The following is a 22,466-nucleotide window of genomic DNA, read 5'->3' on the forward strand; positions in this document are numbered from 1 at the left end:
CAGTGAGCAATTACCCTCCTTGTAACACCGGTCATGCTGACTTTCATAAACATACAGCTGAATATGATACAGTGAAAACCAGGAAATGAAACAAGAACTTCAATTAGTTAATTCAAGAGATGACATCTCAGTGTAGAGACACTTTACATAACACACAGTCTATCAGCAGACATGGAAATGTTAAATAAAGCATGGGTTGTCATGCAACTGCATCACTCAGCCAAACAGTGCAATCAGCACCAATTATGCTTACCAGTAATAGAAATATCAAATATTACATAATTGCCATGCTGAAGAACACAAATCATCATTTGCTGATTCCAAATGGAGCTGTAATTGTGTCTCATACTAGTCTAGAAACATATATTATTTCCATATTTGTTAATGAGGCAGCTGCAACCAGACTGGTTAGTTCCGGGAAACAGACTTAATGAGCTGATCTGAGTCAGACAGATAATCATTTACCTTCTTCTTGTTCAAAATGAATTGATTTTTTTTGTTTGGTTGTATGTGGTTTAACACAGAGGTGAGCAATATTCCAGCTGTATGACAGTGTACAGTCTGGAGCTCACAACCCACTGAATCACACATCTCTATAGGTACAATCAGCGTACATATGGTATGCTATTATTTCAACAAAAAGGTAGCAATCTGAATAATTTCAAATCAGCAATTCATCCATCTTAGACACTGATGGAAAACTAGAACCACTGCCATGCTAAAGCTGCAGTCTGTGAAACTGATGGAAAACTAGATCCACTGCCATGCTAAAGCTGCAGTCTGTGAAACTGATGGAAAACTAGAACCACTGCCATGCTAAAGCTGCAGTCTGTGAAACTGATGGAAAACTAGAACCACTGCCATGCTAAAGCTGCAGTCTGTGAAACTGCTGATAGAAGTCTGTGAAACTGATGGAAAACTAGAACCACCACTAAAGCCATGCTGGAAAAAGCTGCCAGTAAAGCTGCTGTGAAACTGATGGAAAACTAGAACCACTGCCATGCTAAAGCTGCAGTCTGAAACTGATGGAAAACTAGATGGAAAACTAGTCTAGAACCACTGCCATGCTAAAGCTGCAGTATGTGAAACTGATGGAAAACTAGAACCACTGCCATGCTAAAGCTGCAGTCTGTGAAACTGGTGTTGTCATGTCAGCATAACTAAGGCCATGACAATTAACTACAGGTTCTTGAAATCACTTCACCATGTTTTCCGTATTAGTTCTTCCCATATATCCCAGTGGGTGCTTCAGATCCAAAGATCGATAACCAGTTTGCTACAGTTAAGTATTTTACTACCTACTGTTCTAATAATACATGTCGAAAGTAGATGTAGGGCTATAATCATGATAATAGACTCTTTTGGAAAGCTCAACAGGGAAAGCCCCAAAATCAATAATATCTAATCATGGTCATGTCGGCTTTCAATCAGTTCATGAACTATCACTATCATGAACACCTACAATGAGATGATATCAGCAGATTTTAGCAACGAATTTTCATTTCCACTCACAAACTGGTTCTCCAGATAGTCAGGTTGGGAGAAGAATGAGAAGAACAAAGTGTGAATTGGTTGAAGCCAAATCACAGATGAGGCTGGGTAATGTTGCTAAATGTTACAGTCGGTGAACCCAACAAAAACTGATGCCAACAAGTCTAGGTGGGTGAAAACATTTTGGCAGTCTGCATGAGGCACTGAGTCCTTATAGTTATTTTAGTTCAAAATTATGATGGTCCTTGGTCCTCGAAAGTTTTTCTCCAATAGTATTGATTTGCATCCAGAGATCCTCTAAAGCTTTAACTTTTAGCATTAGGGTCATCTCAAGGACCCACTGACTTTCACATTTAATTACAAACACTTGAAATACTTTAAAATACTTGTTATTTGAGTGGAAAGATAATCTTGCAATAATTCATCATGGTTAAGACTGGTCCATGGTTTATCTGAACACAACGTCCTGTAAAGGTAAACAGATGTAGAAAAATCACAGTAATGTTCTTAAGGAAGTGTTCATTATACAGCGAAGAGAATGAAATCAAGAGAAAGGCAAAATTATCTTTTTTAAGTTAGAGCGAGTGAGTAGGATTTAACATCTCCTTTGAGTTTGAACAGTATTTCAGTTACATCACAGCATGTCAGCCAAATGTAGGAAGAAAGCCCAAAGTGATGCTGGTCTTAAACATTTACTACTTTGATGAATCCCCCCAAGCACCAGACAGGTGCTGACAACCTTGAAACAAAATCTTGACCATCATGGATTAAAAATTCAGAATCATAGGTTCCTGGAATGCAGAACAAATTACCACACTTGAAGTGAGTGAGTTTAGTTTTACGCCACACTCAGCAATATTCTAGCTATATGGCGGCGGTCTGTTTATAATCGAGTCTGGACCAAACAATCCAGTGACCAACAGCATGAGCATTGATCTACGTTATTGGTATACGATGACATGTGTCAACCAAGTCATCGAGCCTGACCATCTGATCCCGCTAGTCGCCTTTTACGACAAGCATGGGTTACTGAAGATCAATTCTTAATGGGTCACCACACTTTAAATAAACGATCATCCAACCTTGCACCTTTCTCAACTAGAAGTTCCACACTGCAAGAGTGGGGAGCTGTACACATCACTGCTACATCAAAGAATCAAGACAAAGCAATATTTTATTCAACAGTGATGAAAGGCTAACAATATTACCTAAAGGTCATATGTCCCAGAGTATGTAGATGTTTCGTGGAAATGGGCAAACAGTGTTAAATTATTTACAACCACAATCCCTTCCAGAGATATACAGATTTTTAATAATAGCCAGATAGTGAAATGTTTTCATGTCAGCAATGGTTACATTTGAAGTCCTATCTGCAGGTGAAAGTACAAGAAGTTTCAGACAAGACCACCTGCAGCATGGTCATCATACAGCAATACTGGCTGCACCATGGCTCATCATCACAGCAATACTGGCTGCACCATGGCTCATCATCACAGCAATACTGGCTGCACCATGGCTCATCATAACAGCAATACTGGCTGCACCATGGCTCATCATCACAGCAATACTGGCTGCACCATGGCTCATCATCACAGCAATACTGGCTGCACCATGGTAATCATCATAACAGCAATATGGCTCACCAGCATCATCACAGCAACTGGCTGCACCATGGCTCATCATAACAGCAATACTGGCTGCACCATGGCTCATCATAACAGCAATACTGGCTGCACCATGGCTCATCATCACAGCAATACTGGCTGTACCATCGCTCATCATAACAGCAATACTGGCTGCACCATGGCTCATCATACAGCAATACTGGCTGCACCATGGCTCATCATCACAGCAATACTGGCTGCACCATGGCTCATCATACAGCAATACTGGCTGCACCATGGCTCATCATCACAGCAATACTGGCTGCACCATGGCTCATCATCACAGCAATACTGGATGCACCATGGCTCATGCACCATGGCTGCATCATCACATCATACAGCAATACTGGCTGCACCATGGCTCATCATCACAGCAATACTGGCTGCACCATGGCTCATCATACAGCAATACTGGCTGCACCATGGCTCATCATCACAGCAATACTGGCTCATTGCACCATGGCTCATCATCATCACAGCAATACTGGCTGCACCATGGCTCATCATCACAGCAATACTGGCTGCACCATGGCTCATCATACAGCAATACTGGTTGTACAATGGCTCATCATCACAGCAATACTGGCTGCACCATGGCTCATCATCACAGCAATACTGGCTGCACCATGGCTCATCATCACAGCAATACTGGCTGCACCATGGGTCATCATACAGCAATACTGGCTGCACCATGGCTCATCATCACAAAAATACTGGCTGCACCATGGCTCATCATCACAGCAATACTGGCTGCACCATGGCTCATCATCACAGCAATACTGGCTGTACCATCGCTCATCATAACAGCAATACTGGCTGCACCATGGCTCATCATACAGCAATACTGGCTGCACCATGGCTCATCATACAGCAATACTGGCTGCACCATGGCTCATCATCACAGCAATGCACCACTGGCTGCAACCATACTGGCCATCATCACAGCAATACTGGCTGCACCATGGCTCATCATCACAGCAATACTGGCTGCACCATGGCTCATCATACAGCAATACTGGCTGCACCATGGCTCATCATCACAGCAATACTGGCTGCACCATGGCTCATCATCACAGCAATACTGGCTGCACCATGGCTCATCATCACAGCAATACTGGCTGCACCATGGCTCATCATCACAGCAATACTGGCTGCACCATGGCTCATCATCACAGCAATACTGGCTGTACCATGGCTCATCATCACAGCAATACTGGCTGTACCATGGCTCATCATCACAGCAATACTGGCTGCACCATGGCTCATCATACAGCAATACTGGCTGCACTGGCTCATCATCACAGCAATACTACTGCACCATGGCTCATCATCACAGCAATACTGGCTGCACCATGGCTCATCATCACAGCAATACTGGATGCACCATGGCTCATCATCACAGCAATACTGGCTGCACCATGGCTCATCATACAGCAATACTGGCTGTACCATGGCTCATCATCACAGCAATACCTGGCTGCACCATGGCTCATCATCACAGCAATACTGAAACATACAGCTGGCTGCCATGGCTCATCATCACAGCAATACTGGCTGCACCATGGCTCATCATACAGCAATACTGGCTGCACCATGGCTCATCATCACAGCAATACTGGCTGCACCATGGCTCATCATACACAGCAATACTGGCTGCACCATGGCTCATCATACAGCAATACTGGCTGTACCATGGCTCATCATCACAATGCTGGCTGCACCATGGCTCATCATACAGCAATACTGGCTGCACCATGGCTCATCATACAGCAATACTGGCTGTACCATGGCTCATCATACAGCAATACTGGCTGCACCATGGCTCATCATCACAGCAATACTGGCTGCACCATGGCTCATCATCACAGCAATACTGGCTGCACCACGGCTCATCATACAGCAATACTGGCTGCACCATGGCTCATCAGCACAGCAATACTGGCTGCACCATATTTTCAGTTTCCATATTTCAATGGGATTCCCTTTAAAAGAAAGACATGTTAAAACTTGGGTAGTTAACACCGAATGTGTTTTTAAAAAAGTTGCATTTTTGTACAGAAATTAATGGGAGGAAAGTTTATGTTCATGACATAATAGCAAACAGTCATCATGATAATGTTAATGGTATTTGTGAAGCAGATAGGAAGTATACAAATGTATGGTTATCCATCACAGATGACCTTTGAGGACATCCTCAGTAGGTCACTGGCTGACCGCATCGAGGAAGACATCAGGAAGGTGAGTGATTCCTGACCGATATCAGTGCACCTCATCCTCTAATTGGACTAAACTATCCTGCTAATTGCCAGCACTACAGCATGTGTGCCCTGCAGGGGGTATCTCACAGTCTATTAACATGAATTATGTATGGCCTGAGGACACACCATTGGTTGACCTAATCATTTGTTCATGTCCGCTGATTCAACCTTTGAAATTGTTTCAGTTTCCTATACCATAGTAGCTTGCAGCTTATGAATATTAAACAATGACTCTACATGCTTTTTATCTGACAACTTATCAGGCATATTGACACTGATGTATTTGAACAAGTTTGAAAACGTGGGGCTCCTATTATCTTGGAAAATGAAGCCCCCAATGGGACATCAATGGATTAATATGAACTTAAGACAAATAGTGCTTCACAGTATCAGGGGCACCAGGTCACTGACACGGGAGAAAATAATAGATAACCAATTTCACAAAATGGGCTTTCACGAATTGACATTTCTAAATCAGGAGATTTACTGATCTGGAAAGGGATGATTAGGCACAAGTGTGATTTTGCATAATACATATAATATATTATAAACAAACATTGTATAACCCCAACCTTTTTATCTTAACACATGAAAACAAATAATGTCATTCTGAAAACAATGGACGTTTAAGATTTATATTCATTAAATACAGTAACTTCACACCTATATAAGACTACAATGACTCAGGGATCTGCCATATTTCCACACTTGTTTGAGTACATAAGCACTCATACATTGAGAGAAACCTCTTTCTGAACATTTTGGGAAACTTAAGGGAAAATGATTATGATCTAGCCTAATACTACACATTCTATTCAGTTTGATCCAGCACTAAAAAAACCTGAGGTTTACTAGGTGTTTACCTACATGATTATTTGCTGAAGGAACAAGACCTAGTCAAGTTGACTTTTTTTCAGTCTAGAGAGCTTTGCTTATAAAGCGCATGCAGTAGCACTACAATCTGCGCTAAATGATGTCAAATGACAAGTTCATGCTAGTAGAATCAAATGTTTTTGGCACAGGCTAAACGGACCAAACAAGATTTTACTCAACACAGATTCTGTACCAGACAGAAATATTTAAGTGGTATCCATGGTAGCAATTTCTCCATACACATTTTGTCCAAGGAAATAGAAATTCCTCAAAGCTAATAAAACTTATGTGGAAAAATCAAACAACAAACATAGAGAAGGCCGGCCTGTGTATATTATAGTCCTGAAGCCAATTTATGCTGATGCTGCCAATCTACCAACACAATGACACCAATCAGCAGGTGTTCCGTTATGATGACAATCCTATTCTCATTCACCTTTTCTATCAAACCATCCCATTCAATGGATCAAATGACAAATGTATTCCAAATCTAAACACCATTTACACATGTATCACTATCACTTAATGTTCATGCCATTTATCATGAAAGATTCACGATAAAGCAATTTATCACAAAAGAATGAAAATGAACATGGAATGGACATTGTTACTTGAATGGCAGATGACATCTTACTTAATATCAACATGGTCACAAGGGTGAACAGATGGCATCTTAGCATGCTAAAATAACATTTATAACATGTCCAACAAGTATTCGAACTAGTTTGGAGCTAATATGAACATTTCTATTGGGAAACATATATATCATTATGATTATCACATTGTGCCAAACCTGCCAGCAAGCACTAGTATTCAAAAGGATACATTCCTGCTAAATCAGCAAAATAACTCAAGCTAGAGGTCCTTTGCCACAAGCGAATTTTCTTTTTCCTCTTGAGCCAACACGACCACCAACAAACACAGCTGTTGACATACACAACTAACTTTGTAGGTATCACATATTAGCATAAGTCATGCATATCCTTTGATCTACCAATCAGTCACATGCAGCAAGAACACCATGTAAATGACTTCACAAAGCACCTGCCGTGGTCAAACAAACGTCATTGACCGCCAACAAAGGTTTCATGCAAGAGCCCATGACCAAAGGAGACACACAGTCAGCAATTTCTAAATCAGCTTATCAATACTATTGTCCAGTCTAACTGCTGGCCTATGAATCCAGTGGCACAAGCAATCATATCAGGGCTGGTCGCTTCTATCTCTAAGCAGTGATTATAGACTTCATAAGCTGTTACTGCACACAACATAGAGAAAAGCTGCATTATCAGCTGATTACCTTTACCTGATATCTGACTAGGAAAAGGGACTGTCATAGTTTTCTTGACACTATTTAGCTAGCTACAGGGCCCCTTACAGAAGGCCAGCCAAGGCCTTCAGGAAACAGTCATACCTTCTGTCACCATGATTAACTGATGACATTTGATTATCCAGTGACATTTCAGAAGGATCATGTCAAGATACTGTCGTCACTCAAGAGAAATTCTGAAAAATGCTATGGGCTCCATGTAGTCCAGAGTCATTAACGCTAGAATTCCTAATAATGGGATTTGCTGAAAAAACATCATTTGGGCTGTTGTTGCAAGAAAGAAAGCAGACGGAGTTGAAATGTGAAATTAGATGATGAAGTCCATGCACAGTTCTGGGACGTTTGTTCTGGGGTTGATGTGTGATGTGATTCAGATCAGTCAAACCTCATACATTTAGCATGATATTCATCACAGATCATGCTCTCATCATCATTACAGGAAGTCTCACACATTTAGGGCTAAAAAATATGTGTTGTGGTTCCGATTACCCGACCGACCCTTGAATTCTGGTGCCTACCCTATAAAATATGCTTTCAGATCCCATTGTTTTTCCCCCCAGCAACAACGAATGTCTGTCATTCTGATAGAGAAAGTCGATATGATGGCCGCAAGCTTGTTTGAATAAACAATTACACATTCATAAATGTGTTATTAGTTTGTACTTTACTTCTAACAAAAATATGTAAAAAGAAAAATTTCGACCTACCTACCCTAAATTTTAAAAAGGTGTAATTGGAACCACAACATAATTTTTATTTGGCCTTACTAAAATACATAATATTTTCAGAAAGTATATAAAATCTTCTCATTGGTGCATTCCAAATTAATACTATTTCTACCAGTCTGTTAAGATTTTAAACAAATGAAAACAACATGAATCTCAATGGAGTAAAGGCATGACTGTCAACTGTCAACAATGAAAGAAGTTTTTCATAATGTGACTGGAGAAGTTTTCCCTCATTGACAAGTTATTCATGAGTGATATTTTTAGATGGGATGAATCTCACTCACTGAATCCTTTTGGCGTCAACAGCTAGGGTAATCTTTCATATAATCTTTTTGCATTTTGGAAGAAAAATCTGCAAGAAAGTTTCCCATCAATCGCCTGAATACATTTTGGGATTATCCTACTAGACAATGCTAAACAAGCCATTGGTGACAATCACAGCCAATTCTAATGGTTTCCATCTCATAAACCCATAATTGAGATTAAATACTGCAGTGGTAGTCATAACTGTTATCATTATTATGGAAATTAATAAAAGAGCTGGCTAACATGAGCTAATGGACAGCTTTAAACACTGACATTTTCTTAGTTCTTCCAATTAAGTCTCACATAACAAAGAAGGAACAACAAAATCTTCAAAAATGTCCCATCAAAGAATGTTTCTCATCAGTTTTGATGTTTTACCAGTCGAACCGACCCAGACAGACTAAATTATTCATGTTGCATCATGTTTAACATGTTTAATGCATAACAGAATCACAGAAAAAGTAACGATTAAAATGCCTATTTTTATCACATGATAACTGGCTTCTAAAAGAGACTTTTCCAAGAAAGAATAATAGGCACATTTCATGAATGTAAGAAAGATATGTTAAACATAATAAATGTCACTTGGCAAAAAGAATGATAGAAATCCATATTTCATGACTGAAAGTTTCAACAACTAAGGTTTCAAACCTGATGTTTTGCTTCGGCAAAATGTAAATATATAGTTCTCAATGTGAATGTCCACAAGTACAATTTCAATCATTATATTGACAGTTTCATGAATCATAAACCAATCCATTCAAACATCAAATGTAATTATAACAAGCCAAAAACTACAGTCGAGCATCGTTGTCTTGATATTCATGGGCCCAATAAAAAATACTGAGTTATCCGAACTTCGAGACACCAGGGCATATCATCACATATCACTATGAAAGAAAACCAAAAGCTTTTCAGTATGTTTTGATTTGAAACTATAATCCTTTATCAGTAGTGTTTAGTCATAACAGTGAGTACTTCCTAATTAATTCCTTCTTAATTAAATAACAAACATGTGACACCTTCAACTCAATTAGTCCTAATTAGTTTACACCACCGCATCCCTTTGATTCATATCGCACCGTGTGTAAACCTGTGGAAACAACCTCAGTGCAGAGGTAAACTTGCCCATGAAAGGTAGGTGAATACCTTTCCTTGCAAATATTGAGTTAAAAGGGTAAGTTTGCTTGATGAAATTATATCGAGATATCCGAAATATCGAGACATCCGAATCAAGTTAAAAGAGCTTGAATAATTATAAATTATGAAGGATTTTGCAGGGACCGAGATGTTATATCGAGACAACCGAGATATCAAGTTATCAGAGTTTGACACAACGGTGCTCGACTGTATATTAGTGCAGAGAGTTGCTTTTCTTGTGACATCACCCGTTCCATAAATTCCATTCCTTGATGTTTGTTTTAAATGTTTCAAAATGGTTGCTTCAATGAACTGAACAAAATGTTACACCAAGTAAAGTTGGAATGTAATCCAGACCCAACTGATGCTTAAGTGTATTAATGTGAACGTTCTGTGAACTTTTAGTGCATGTTCAAGTCATATGAGATGCAGATGAGCTGCTTATGACAGGGGTTTCTGTTTGAGGTGGTGGGTTGCATCTCCTGATGCCATACACGGCATTCTGAAGCTGTGTGATATTATTCTGTAGGTAAAGCAACCTCTGTAACCACAAAACACTTTTGGTGATCCTTCATACACGCGACATGATCTAGCTAAGGTTCTCAATGTACCTGTGAAGATCTGGGCTTGAACTGGTCTTCAGCAACCCATGCTTGTCGTAAGAGACGACTAACAGGATTGGGTGGTCAAGCCTGCTGACTTGGTCGACACATGTCATCGTATCCCAACTGCGTAGATTGATGCTCCTGCTGTTGATCACTGGATTGTCCAGACTCAATTATTTACAGACTGCCTCCATATAGCTGAAATATTGCTGAGTGAGGCTTTAAACAACAAACAAACAAAGTCCCAAATGGGATGTCATTTTTAGAATTAAGGAATTCCTCAAACATAGTTCTGCAATACTCTGCTCGATTGACAAAATAATCACGTGGCATATTGACGTTCATTGGAAAATGAATGACAGCTGCTTGGTAGGGGTGATATCAAGGCAAGGTTGACCGTAATTGTCAATATTTAAGGATTGAAGCTGTATTTGATGACATTCATCAGATGATGCTGAAATTTCATGATGCAAGAAATATTGACAGTTCTGTAACTCTCCGCTCAGTTGACAATGATATCATGACATACTGACATTCATCGGGAAATATTCAGAGTTCATCTAGGCGAATTCATATCAAAGTACAAAATGACATGAGAGTATGCATTATGTTTGTTGTTTAACACAGTAGTCAGCTATTTCTCAGCTGTATGATGGCAGTCTGTAAATAATCGAGTCTGGACCAGACAATCCAGGGATTGACATCGTGATTATTGATCTGTGCATTTCAAATATGATGACGTGTCAAACCAAGTCAGTGAGCCTGACCATCTGATCCAGTTAGGTGCCTCTTATGACAAGCATGGGTTGCTGAAGACCAATTCTAACCCGGATCTTCATGGGTATTTGTGTTTTAAGCATTTGTTCCACAAAGAACCGCAACCAACTTCCAGACAAATCTATAAGTAATCTTCACAAGCCTTCCCAACTAAAAAATGTTTTTACAAAAAAACAGCTTGACATTCCACATGGCCCTTGCCTTATAACTATTATTGAAACACTCCTAGTTTCATCAATATTTCAAGCTTGTTTAAAGTCACTCAATCTCTAGAAATAAATACTAGGGCTGCGCAATATAACCGGTTTACCGGTATTTACTGGTTCAGACATGAAAACGATACGTATTGCGATACGCTGATCGAAAACCGGTATTTTGACTTGCATTCGGAAAACTTTGTAACACTCGGAAATGTTCGGATATGTCCTTGTTTCATTTGTGCCAAATATTATTCACATTTTTATTTTATCATGATTAAAAGTTGTTATTAAAGCTTAATCAAGCCTAGTGATTTTGTTGTGTTTTTGCTCTATAAATCAAGAAGTAACTCGATTATAAGTAGTTTTTTGTATAAAAATACTTCATGCAATATATTGCAATACATATCGCAATACATGCTTTCGCATCGCAATATATCGCAATATGAAAATTCTCTGCAATACCCACCCCTAATAAATTCATTTATCATCCAATGGTTATAATTTGTTCCTAACTGAAACACCAAGGTCACTTCTTATAGTGAATATAGTACATGCATAGTGGTAGCATGTGAACATAAATTGTGAAATAATATTTTCTACAAGTGAGTGAAGGTCACTATTGTATGAAATGATTCAGATCTGTTTTGTAGGAACTACTCACTGCATTATTACGAAATTGAAATCATTTGACCCTATCAGTATAAGAAAGTGTGTGTGGAACCTAAATCCACTATCAATGATTAGTTTATGATGACAACAATCCCTCCAAGTACCCTAAAAGTTGGCCACAAACTATAGACAGAGTAAACTATGGTTTTAACATACTCGATCGATTGTTTCTTGTTTAACGCTGCACTCAGCAATATTCCAGCTATATGGCAGCGGTCTGTTAACAATCGAGTCTGTTCCAGACAATCCAGTGATCAACAGCATGAGCATCAATCTACACAATTAGGATACGATGACATGTGTCAACCAAGTCAGAGAGCCTGACCACCCGAACCTGTTAGTTGCCTCTTACGACAAGCATGGGCTCCTGAAGATCAATTCTAGCCTGGATCTTCACGTGACTAACATACTCGAAGGGACCACACATCTTTTTTAGTTAGAACCATAGTTTGTTAGTTAGACATATTTCAACTAAAATATACAGCAAGTGTCCGGGACAAAAAAAATCTTTCTGCATCTGTCAGTATATGTTTACAATATTTCATAGCTATCTATTGATACTATCACATGTACAACTCATGATACGTGTTCCCATAGTCGGTCAAAGCGTTCACACATATTGATAATATGTGGTTTAATTTTATCAAATGAAATGCCTATTGTAAATGGCAATATGTTGGCAATATCTGCTGAAGTAATCTATAAAATGTACATGGATCCAATACATATTAAAAGGGTGAACTTGAGGTATTCTGGTTCAAGGCCTTGCAAGCTGATTATATGCATCCCAGTCACAACAGTAAAATAACATGTGAGTATGTATGTTATGACTGGAGAATTTACCCAAATTGCAGAACAAAAGACACAAAACATCTTGGTACATATTGTTATAATGTTAACTTGAAACTTAAATAAACATTCAATCAAATATCTGTAAGTTAGACTGTAACCATAAAATTCTAAACCAAAAATAGATGGTATCAGATGAGTGAGTGAGTGAGTGAGTGACTGCTTCAATATGGATTGGAGATATCACATTGATTATATATATTGATTGTTTTGAATTCTATCAAGCCTTGTAAAATTAGTATCATAATAATCAATAAGTAAATAATTGAGTGAGAATGATTTATCACCGTCTTGCACAGTAGTTCAGATACATATTGAGGCATGAGGAAAGAAAGCCTGTTGATAAATATATCGCAGACATACACTCCTTTAGCCAAATCCCACAAGCACAGGTCAAGTGCTGACATAATCACAGGTTTCTGACACACCAAGGGGAGGCAACTCAGTAATTCACCATGTCAAAGATGACAGGGCCACCCATGCTACTCAGTGTTTCCCAAGGACAAGACATGGCATGTGAGGGATCAAAGGAATGTATGTGAGACACTTCACGTGGGAACAGTGTGAGGAGCAGAAGAGCTGGTGTCAATATGATAGATGACAGTGAGAAGTTGAGAACAAACCTGTGTGTGAGAAACTATACGGCACTGTGTCGTCAGGAATCATTACACTGTAGATTAAACATGCATTCAAGCTATTGGCAACAGTCTTGCATATCACAGCCATATTTCAAAACAAGCTGATTTGGATATATTGTGATAGTCTGGAAAACAAACCAATATTTGTCAATGAATATATATAATTTTGATATTAACAAAATAAACCCATGTACATTGAAAAGGAGCCCCAGTGAGATAGGAGATTCAGTAACCTGAAAAAATCTAGACTTGCTTCATTTAGGGCTTTAGCATTGCAGGGAGGGCGAGGCAGAGAGGGCAAGGCAGTAGGGAATATTATGGGTCAGCGACTGTGTGACAGACTATTGATAGATCTGTGCCATTAAGTTAAACTGACGTACAGTAAGCGGAGTGAAAATCAAAATTGCAAGTAATGTTTGAAATAGAGCTTTCTTGTACTTAACCATATTTTCGGGCAAATGTTCTTCCAAAATTGTCAACAGCATTGTCAGTGTGTTATCCCCTTTCCTTGATTATCATGTCTACTGTAGGAGCCAACGGATGTGCAGGTCGACGCGGACATGATGTAACACAACACATGGACCAAATGATAGGTTGGTTCTATAATTGTTCTCACTCTTTTAGTTGACTGTACAAAGAATTATATATACAGTGGAAATTGTCAATGTTATGTAAAGAATAGTCAAAACATGTGGTCTTTCTGCTTCACAAAACCTCAAATATTCCCAACAAAGTCCTATTAGTAAGCAAGTATTGTGTGAATTAGTTGTCAGGAACATAACATCAGGTCAATGAGTACTGGTAAATCGCAAAGTGTGAAATATTGTAAACAAAAATTAAACAAAATTAAACGATGTTAAAGAACAAATCAATGTTTCAGAAAGAAACTGAAAGCGAAAACAGCTTGGCACAAGACCATAACCATTAATGTGAGATGTATGCTGTGACTTGCATAGCGGAGGTGATTGCTGGTGATGAGATACATGAAACATCACATGTACAACGCTGAAGGTGAGCATCCCACTGCGGGCTGTTGGACTACAATAATCTGCTAAACAGTGCAATTACTCCGACGTGGAGTACATTGAAAGCTGATCGAGCTGTGTGGAGAAATTGACTTTTTTCAAAGTAACAGCTTGTTGGAGGAAGTCAAACAAGACATTACACTGATCAATACAGTCATGCCTGTGCTCTGGGGTGGCACACATATGGTTCACAAGACATACCAACACACTGCATTGAAAGTGCATCACTGAGAAGACTAGGAAAACGCCCTTGTGTTTCTTCATAGTGAAGACAAAAATCAACATGTTGCATCATTAAGAAGACTAATAACATGCTTGTATTGTACCATAGAAGAGACCAACATGTGTTGCATCACAGAGAAGACAACGCACTTGCACTGTATCACAAAGAACACTAAGATGTATTATGTCATAGACTGACTGACTGAGTTTGGTTTTATGCCGCTTTTAGCAATATTCCAGCAATATCACGGCGGGGGACACCAGAAATGGGCTTCACTCATTGTACCCATGTGGGGATTCGAACCCGGGTCTTCTGGCGTGACGAGCCAACGCTTTAACCACTAGACTACCCCACCGCCCCTGTGTCATAGAGGTGACTTAGACCATATGCTAGTGTTGTATCATAAGGAAGATGAAGTGAGTGAGTTTAGGTTTATGTCGCATGCTAGTGTTGTATCATAAGGAAGATGAAGTGAGTGAGTTTAGGTTTATGTCGCTTTTAGCAATATTCCAGCAATATCACAGAGGGGAACACTAGAAATACGCTTCACACATTGTACCCATGTGGGGAATCGAAACATCTTCGACGTGACGAGTGAACACTCTAACCACTAGGCTACCCCACCGTCCCAGGAAGACTAAGGCCAACAAGCTTGTGTTGTATTGAAGAGAAGACAAACGCTTGCATCATTGAGATGACTAACAACAGACTAGTGTTGCATCATAGAGAACACAAAGAACAACACATTTGTGTTGCATCACAGAAGACGAAGATCAGACCTATGTTGTGCTATATCATAAAGACTAACATGTATTGCTTCAAAGAGAAGACTATGAACAACTCAAGGGTGTTGTATGTTAGACAAATGCAATGAATTTCAGATTTGTTTTCTCTCTTCTTTTGCCAATATTCAAGATGTACTTTCACAGCATTATCAGCCACGACACATTCTTCACACAGAGATGAATTATGTATAGCTGTACACTCCTGGAAATCAATGGAAGTTGGTTGAACTTCTCACACCAAGCCAAGATTTCTTCTTGTCTTGTGTATAATGTGGTCATTGAGGCAAACACAATGAGCCTTCTGCAGTATTGACGCCCTGTCACACTATATGGGCAGTGTATTGACCATAGTATATTATTACAGGGTATTATTTCTTTCTTCCAGGTGATCAAACAATCGATATCTCTTGCCACAGAAACACCTGCTCAATGGTTGGCTTCGTCTCAGGTGGCTGCAGATAACCAACACAGGAATCATGGAGACAGAACAAAACTCTAATTAGCATCTTTAAATAGTCACAGAACAACTGTTATTCCTCAACACAATGTAATGGTTAGAAATAGACACTAACTCATAGGAAGTATAATTAGACACACCCCTGACTTGGATCAATGCTGATTGTTTTCACTAGCCCATATATAAATATTCTAAGATTCTTATAAAAAAAATAATGATCAGTAAACCCAACCAACGTCAATGATTGACATAGTGCTAATAGCAAACAAGGAGATGACGTATGACATGGGCGTACATGCTTATTGTATTGCAGAATCAAATATAATAAAGAACAGGATTTATCTTCTGTTTGATCAAGAATCTATTTTCAAGCATGTATGATGATCCAAATACTTTCTGTGTGGTTGATCTTTCAATAGTTTTGTAGACATTCAATGTCCAAGGCAAATAACACATACACCTGGCCTAGGATTTCGAAAATGTTATTATTAAGTCACTAAAGTGAGTGAGTTCAGTTTTACGCTGCACTCAGCAATATTCCAGCTATATGGCGGCGGTCTTTAAATAACCGAGTCAGGACCAGACAATCCAGTGATCAACAGCATGAGCAAAGATCTACGCAACTGGGATACGATGACATGTGTCAACCAAGTCAGCGAGTCTGACCACCCAATCCCGTTAATCGCCTCTTACGACAAGCATAGGTTACTGAAGATCAATTCTACCCCAGATACCAAATTTTTGGATTGAATTACGGTATACCGAACTGAAGGTAAAATACTGCAGTTCTGCTAATACTGCGGTATACCGTTTCACCCCTAAAGCATGAGTTGCTGAAGATCAATTCTAACCATGGGTCACGCAGTGTATTAGAGGTCCCATGTCTAATACTTGAGGAAACAGTTGACAACAGCCCTAATTTTAATACTAAAATCTACTGATTAAGACCCTGAAGTAAAATATAGACTACTAAATGTACAATTGCTGTATCTATATGGCACTTATTGACCAGGCATGAGAAGAAACAAAACAATTTTCCACCAGGCAGGCCCTACTTTTTGAGACCAATTATGGGCAATTCATATCACAGTTCACATTTGGGTCTCCTTCACAGCCTTTGCAAAACTCATCATTTGAAAGTTGAACTAACAGTCTAACAGCCTTGCATTGTTGCTACATACGTTTATGTTTATAGTAAGTGTGACAGCTGTCTCATAAATCAGAACTCCATTGGTTAATCTAGTCACTTATTCCTTTGTCTTATAAAATACTGTTTATACAAGCTGTGGAGGAAGACAACAAATGGAGCATTTGCAATGCTGTTTCACAGTATTGAACAAGTTGAAACTGGACTCCAGACATGGCTACCACGAACATGTCCTGGTACTTTCCCCTGAGACATGACTTAACACTTCAACACACATGTATTGATCTACATGTTTGGCAGAGTCATACAGGTCATTGACCTCTTGCGACTACAAGAAGGATTTGGTCGAAACCTTGTCTTAAGAAATTATTCATAATGGTTTCCTTTCCGTGTCCAGACACAATGAACCATGTCAACATGAGAACAAATAATGAGCAATTTCACACTGCTAGGACAGACATTGCTATTTGAATGTTCGTCTGAAGTGCTAATCTGTCACAACTACTTGTGCTGGTTTAGATGAGTTGTCTGTTGTCATGTCTGATAGTAGTAAATCTCTAAACGGACTAGTTGTCTGCTCCCCAAACATAGTTATTTCACAGAAATAAGCTTTAGATTATGGTGTCTGTCCCTGCACTGAAACATTTATCAAGGCAAAATTACTAATGACAGTTTCTCAATAATGATCTTTACAATCACCTGAAACGTTAACTTGTCCAATCAAACAGTACAAAACCAAAACCTAAACAGTTACCTGAAATTCTTTTAGACTGCTCTCAGATTTGATATCTCAGGGAACATTACATGAAGTAATTTCCATGTGACTTGATCTGTTGCTAACAGATGAAATGTGTACAATACAAAACAAAACATGACCAGAATACTCTTCACTACACTTCATGAGGCGATTTCCATGTGATTATTTCTATCCAATGAACTTTCATTCTGCCGTAGTTTCTATACGAGGAACTACATCGCACACTCTGCAACTTACACATATAATCAGAAGACTGAGGCATATAAATTCTGTTTGCCTATTAGAATAATAAATAGTTCATTACAGGTATTTTGAAAATCTTTATTACTTAATTCAAGTGTCCAAATGTACCGAATAATGTACAGAAATGTAGTATAGAGCAAGTAGATGATTTAGGAGATCACTACATTAACAGTTTCACAGTAGTGTACAATTGCTAGTAGCAGCATGTATTTTTAATACCATAAATACAAATAGATTAGGGCTGCAATGAATCAACTTCTATTTGAACATGATAGATACCGTGAATATTGGGTAATGAATATGTTTATTACCCATATGGTGAAACATAACCAGTGTCATATATATCATAGGTGCACATATCACTTTTGCCTAGCAACCATTGTATCTGTATTTCGTCGTCTGTGACATCATTAAACAATTGAACGTGACGTCAATGACGAGGGCCGTCACACTTGCTTACTATGTTTTACTGCACAAATGTACATGAATAAAATATAAAATAGTGACGAGCAATTGCGTTAACCATTAGGCTACCCTACCGCTCCTATTATAGGCAATGATGTTGTACTGCAGTGACGTCATATATGAAAGAATGCCGCAGCGCTACTCTCATTTGACTTTACTGTACACAAAATGGAATTAAAATTTGATTGCCTTCTTTCTTGATATCGCTGCAGACATCCCCAAAAGTGATGCCTGGGGACAAGATCTGGTTAGTTGACTGAATCGATTTCAGCACTAAGTGCATGTGACATACAAGTTATGAATTAGCTATGTTGAGCAAGCAAAGTGGCATTTTAGAAGCTGAAGAACCGATAAAGAATTCCAAATTCTTTATTATATCAATACCCTTTTGTTGAACAAAAGATACCAGGCATTAGTGCAGAAACACTGAAAGAAGAAAGAAGCTAAATCCATAAGTAAACTGATGTCTTCAAAAACCACAATCTTGAACATAAAATCAACCATTCTCCTGAAATCATTTTTAAACTAACATAAAAGTTGAACTACAAAAGGTCAAATTTACCAGATTTTAGGAATCGAAACCAATTTAGCACAGAACAGCTATTATCTAAACATTGAATAAGCAGGCCATTGAGCGGTAATGTGTTTTCTCTAAACAATCAGGGGCATGAAATAACATCATAAGAAAGTGTTTCAAAGGGTGCAGAACCTCCACAGCATAAACATGCCGAAAGTAACAGGTCAGCATTATCTCTACTTCCAAACTTCCCTCATCAAGAGGGCAGGAAGTGTCGGTCTTGTTTAAACTATGAGTATACAGAGGGTCCACATGTAGGAACTTCACATGTCATTGACGTTCAAGTGAGAAATAAGATGTCTGCAAAGTTTCAATAAGGAAGACTTCTATCAGTGCAAATAACGAGATCAAATATATTCCCTGAACAATTAATCTGATTAAATATGTTTTGCAAAACATCAATACATGCACAATACATGTAACTAGAACAGAATTTAAGATCAGTTTTAAATATGTTAAAGGGAAAACAATAACAAAAATAGTTTCTTTTACTCAAATATATGCTTACTTCAGATTACTTTTCTAATCAGATCAAAAAGCAGTACATTCTAACTAACAGTAGAGATTTATCATGGCTAATAATATTTGGCTCTTTGTCTGCAGGAAATGACACTAACAATTCTCAGTTTGAACTAAACATTTCCCAATTTCTCTGAATTTATTACAAAACTTGTCAAAAGAAATTAAATTTTAAACAAAAATCTTATGACTAATCAATGGAAAATCTGCTGCTCATTATTTGTGACAGAAATGAAGATTAAACATCAGTCAACTGAAAATATATATAAAATGCTAAATGTCAGTAGCCGTTCATAATCCTGATGGCGACAACATTAACTACCGCGATAATAGAGGGTCCCATGATAATACTAGCATTAAGACACAACAGCTGAAACAAAATCAGCAAACAACAAACTGTCAGTGCTAGGATCATTATCCAGAGGCATTTAGTCAACAGAACAATTTGTTTATTATTGATGTTTCCAAAGCTGCAAATTGTATATTATGCATATTTCAAGCAAAAGAACTGAAAAGTTGTCATGGACTAAATTACTTTACGTACATTCATTGCATAACAACCATCAATATCTATATCACCTCAACAGTAACCCCCAGTTGTCAAAGTGATATAACATTGAGTGCGGAGTACTGAAATGCTTGTAATATCTCTCGGAAGATTTCTTTTTTTTAATAAAAATTACATTGTGTGTCTGCATGACAGTTTTTCAGGTTTAGAAAAATGTAAAATGTAAAAAATGAGTTATATTGTTAAGATTTGGCAACTGCACATGTGAGACATAGTTCACTGGCAGGGCAATCTATTTAAATCAAGCGAAATATGTTGAAAATTGCAATTCATAAAATAAAATAAAAATGCCATTGTAATGTATGTAATGCAGATTCAACATCATAGTGTAGCCATACGTCAAAGCTCATTCTAAACGTGTCATCAGCTGGTGTCTACGCAGCTTTGCGAGGTGACAATGTTCACGAGCCAGTATCGTGATTTTGGATTCAAACACATATAGGGCATAGCAATTCATACTAGACCTACTGAATATAATTATGCTTGATTTACTTGGCCTACCTTCGAGACACTCTAATAAGGTCTAAGCACCGACTGCCTTTTGACAGTCGTCTTAGCTGTCAGTGCACACTAATTCTGCAAATAAGCACTTAATCGATAAATCCGCTTAATTCATTTGTGAGCTAATCTGTCACGATACCTCACACAGCTGTGGACCTGAACAAATCATCTAAAAGGTTTGGACTTACCAACTTCGTAGAATCTTATCCGAAACGTTTATTCGTTATTTTTTCTAGCGATGTTGTACCGGAAAGTACTACCATGATGCATTGTGGGGGAAGTACGGGAGGCTACTCTGTTTCGTGAATTTCTTCCGAGCCAAGAAGAGTTATATACCTTCAATGAGATATTTTACAAGCACTTCATTCCATGACATGCATTAAAGTTAACACGACAATACAACATACCACATATCTGCAGAGAAATCCTGCATCCTTCAGTACACATAAGTATTAAAAACGGACGGAAAACAAAATTCAACGTGCATCCACTGGAATGCAGAAATGTAGCATGGAGTTTTAGAATTAAATACTGCTATTTCATAGTTTGGTACCACTTCATATTTTCTGTACCTAATCATTCAAAAAAGTACACTTTTTTTTAATGGACACTCCATAAACATTTTAACTGCAACCTTTAAGTATGCGCAGTCTCACTTGAGTTATAACAGCCTATTACACAATCTCATTAAAAACCTATGACATCGTAGCGAGCACTAAAGTACTGTCGGAAATGCTAGAAAAATGCTTTTTAGCCCTAATATCTTTGGAAAGGTGATACATGTATTATGTTGTCAATATATCAACTCACCTATAGCGTAGCTAATTTTTAATTCAATTGATTTAACATCCCCATGCATTTAAAGGGCAACAACAGAAATCTGAAATAGTCTTTACATTTATGCTAATAATACAGGTGGTGTAAAAATTTAAATGTTGAACGTTTGTGTTACTTTACTTAATTATCGTTTCTTTATTGAAGAAATATTAATATAAATGTTAAGTCTTGATAAATAAGTTTCCCGTCATGCATGCACATCTTTATCACAGCGTCCACTATGGCCAACTATTTGCAGACGATTGTTGCAAAGGTTTATAAGTTTTTTGTGCTTGAAAGAGGCAGGGGTAAACCTTTCATTAGTATAGAAATGGTTTAATACAGAACTTGTAGAGAAATTGGTATGTCTTACCAACAAGTTTACAATATTGTAAACAAATCAGACAAGACATGGACCGTCTCAAAAGCAAAACCGGGACGTAAAATCATCCTTGACAACTTTGACAAGGGAGTACTATGACGGGCGGTCTACAAACTTTAGGAGAAGAGGCATATATATATTCTAAAGAAGCTACACCAGTGACTTCGTTAAATCTTTGGCCAATGTGCACAACTAGATTAAACTGACCGAATTACATCCATATTTTTGCAATGAAATATACTGTTGACATGCAAAACATTTATTAAAACGTTGCACATTTCTACAATCAATCGATAAGATAACACAAGTGATAGGATTCTTTCCAATGTACAGTAATTCGTATGTTTTTTCCACAACAAACACACATACACAAATGATCCCTTACATAACCAATACGTATACTATACGTACACATATTCAACATTTTGAAGAAACCATCTATTGAGATGAGCCCTCGCCGAGCGTGTGCTCAG

General features: G+C 38.2%; 1 protein-coding gene across 1 annotated transcript in view; it reads right to left on the bottom strand.

Moving 5' to 3' along the window:
- The window catches only part of LOC124259006 (transmembrane and coiled-coil domains protein 2-like), a 94,951-nt gene extending 73,948 nt beyond the window's left edge, over positions 1-21,003 (bottom strand). Inside the window, exon 1 of the mRNA XM_046693072.1 lies at positions 20,984-21,003. The gene's annotated coding sequence lies outside the window, so the exon portion shown is untranslated. The remainder of the gene's footprint in view (positions 1-20,983) is intronic.
- Positions 21,004-22,466: the final 1,463 nt, after the last annotated feature.

Source organism: Haliotis rubra, unplaced genomic scaffold, assembly GCF_003918875.1.
Source record: "Haliotis rubra isolate DU_JTF1 unplaced genomic scaffold, ASM391887v1 Scf705, whole genome shotgun sequence".
In the NCBI taxonomy this organism is placed as follows: domain Eukaryota; kingdom Metazoa; phylum Mollusca; class Gastropoda; order Lepetellida; family Haliotidae; genus Haliotis; species Haliotis rubra.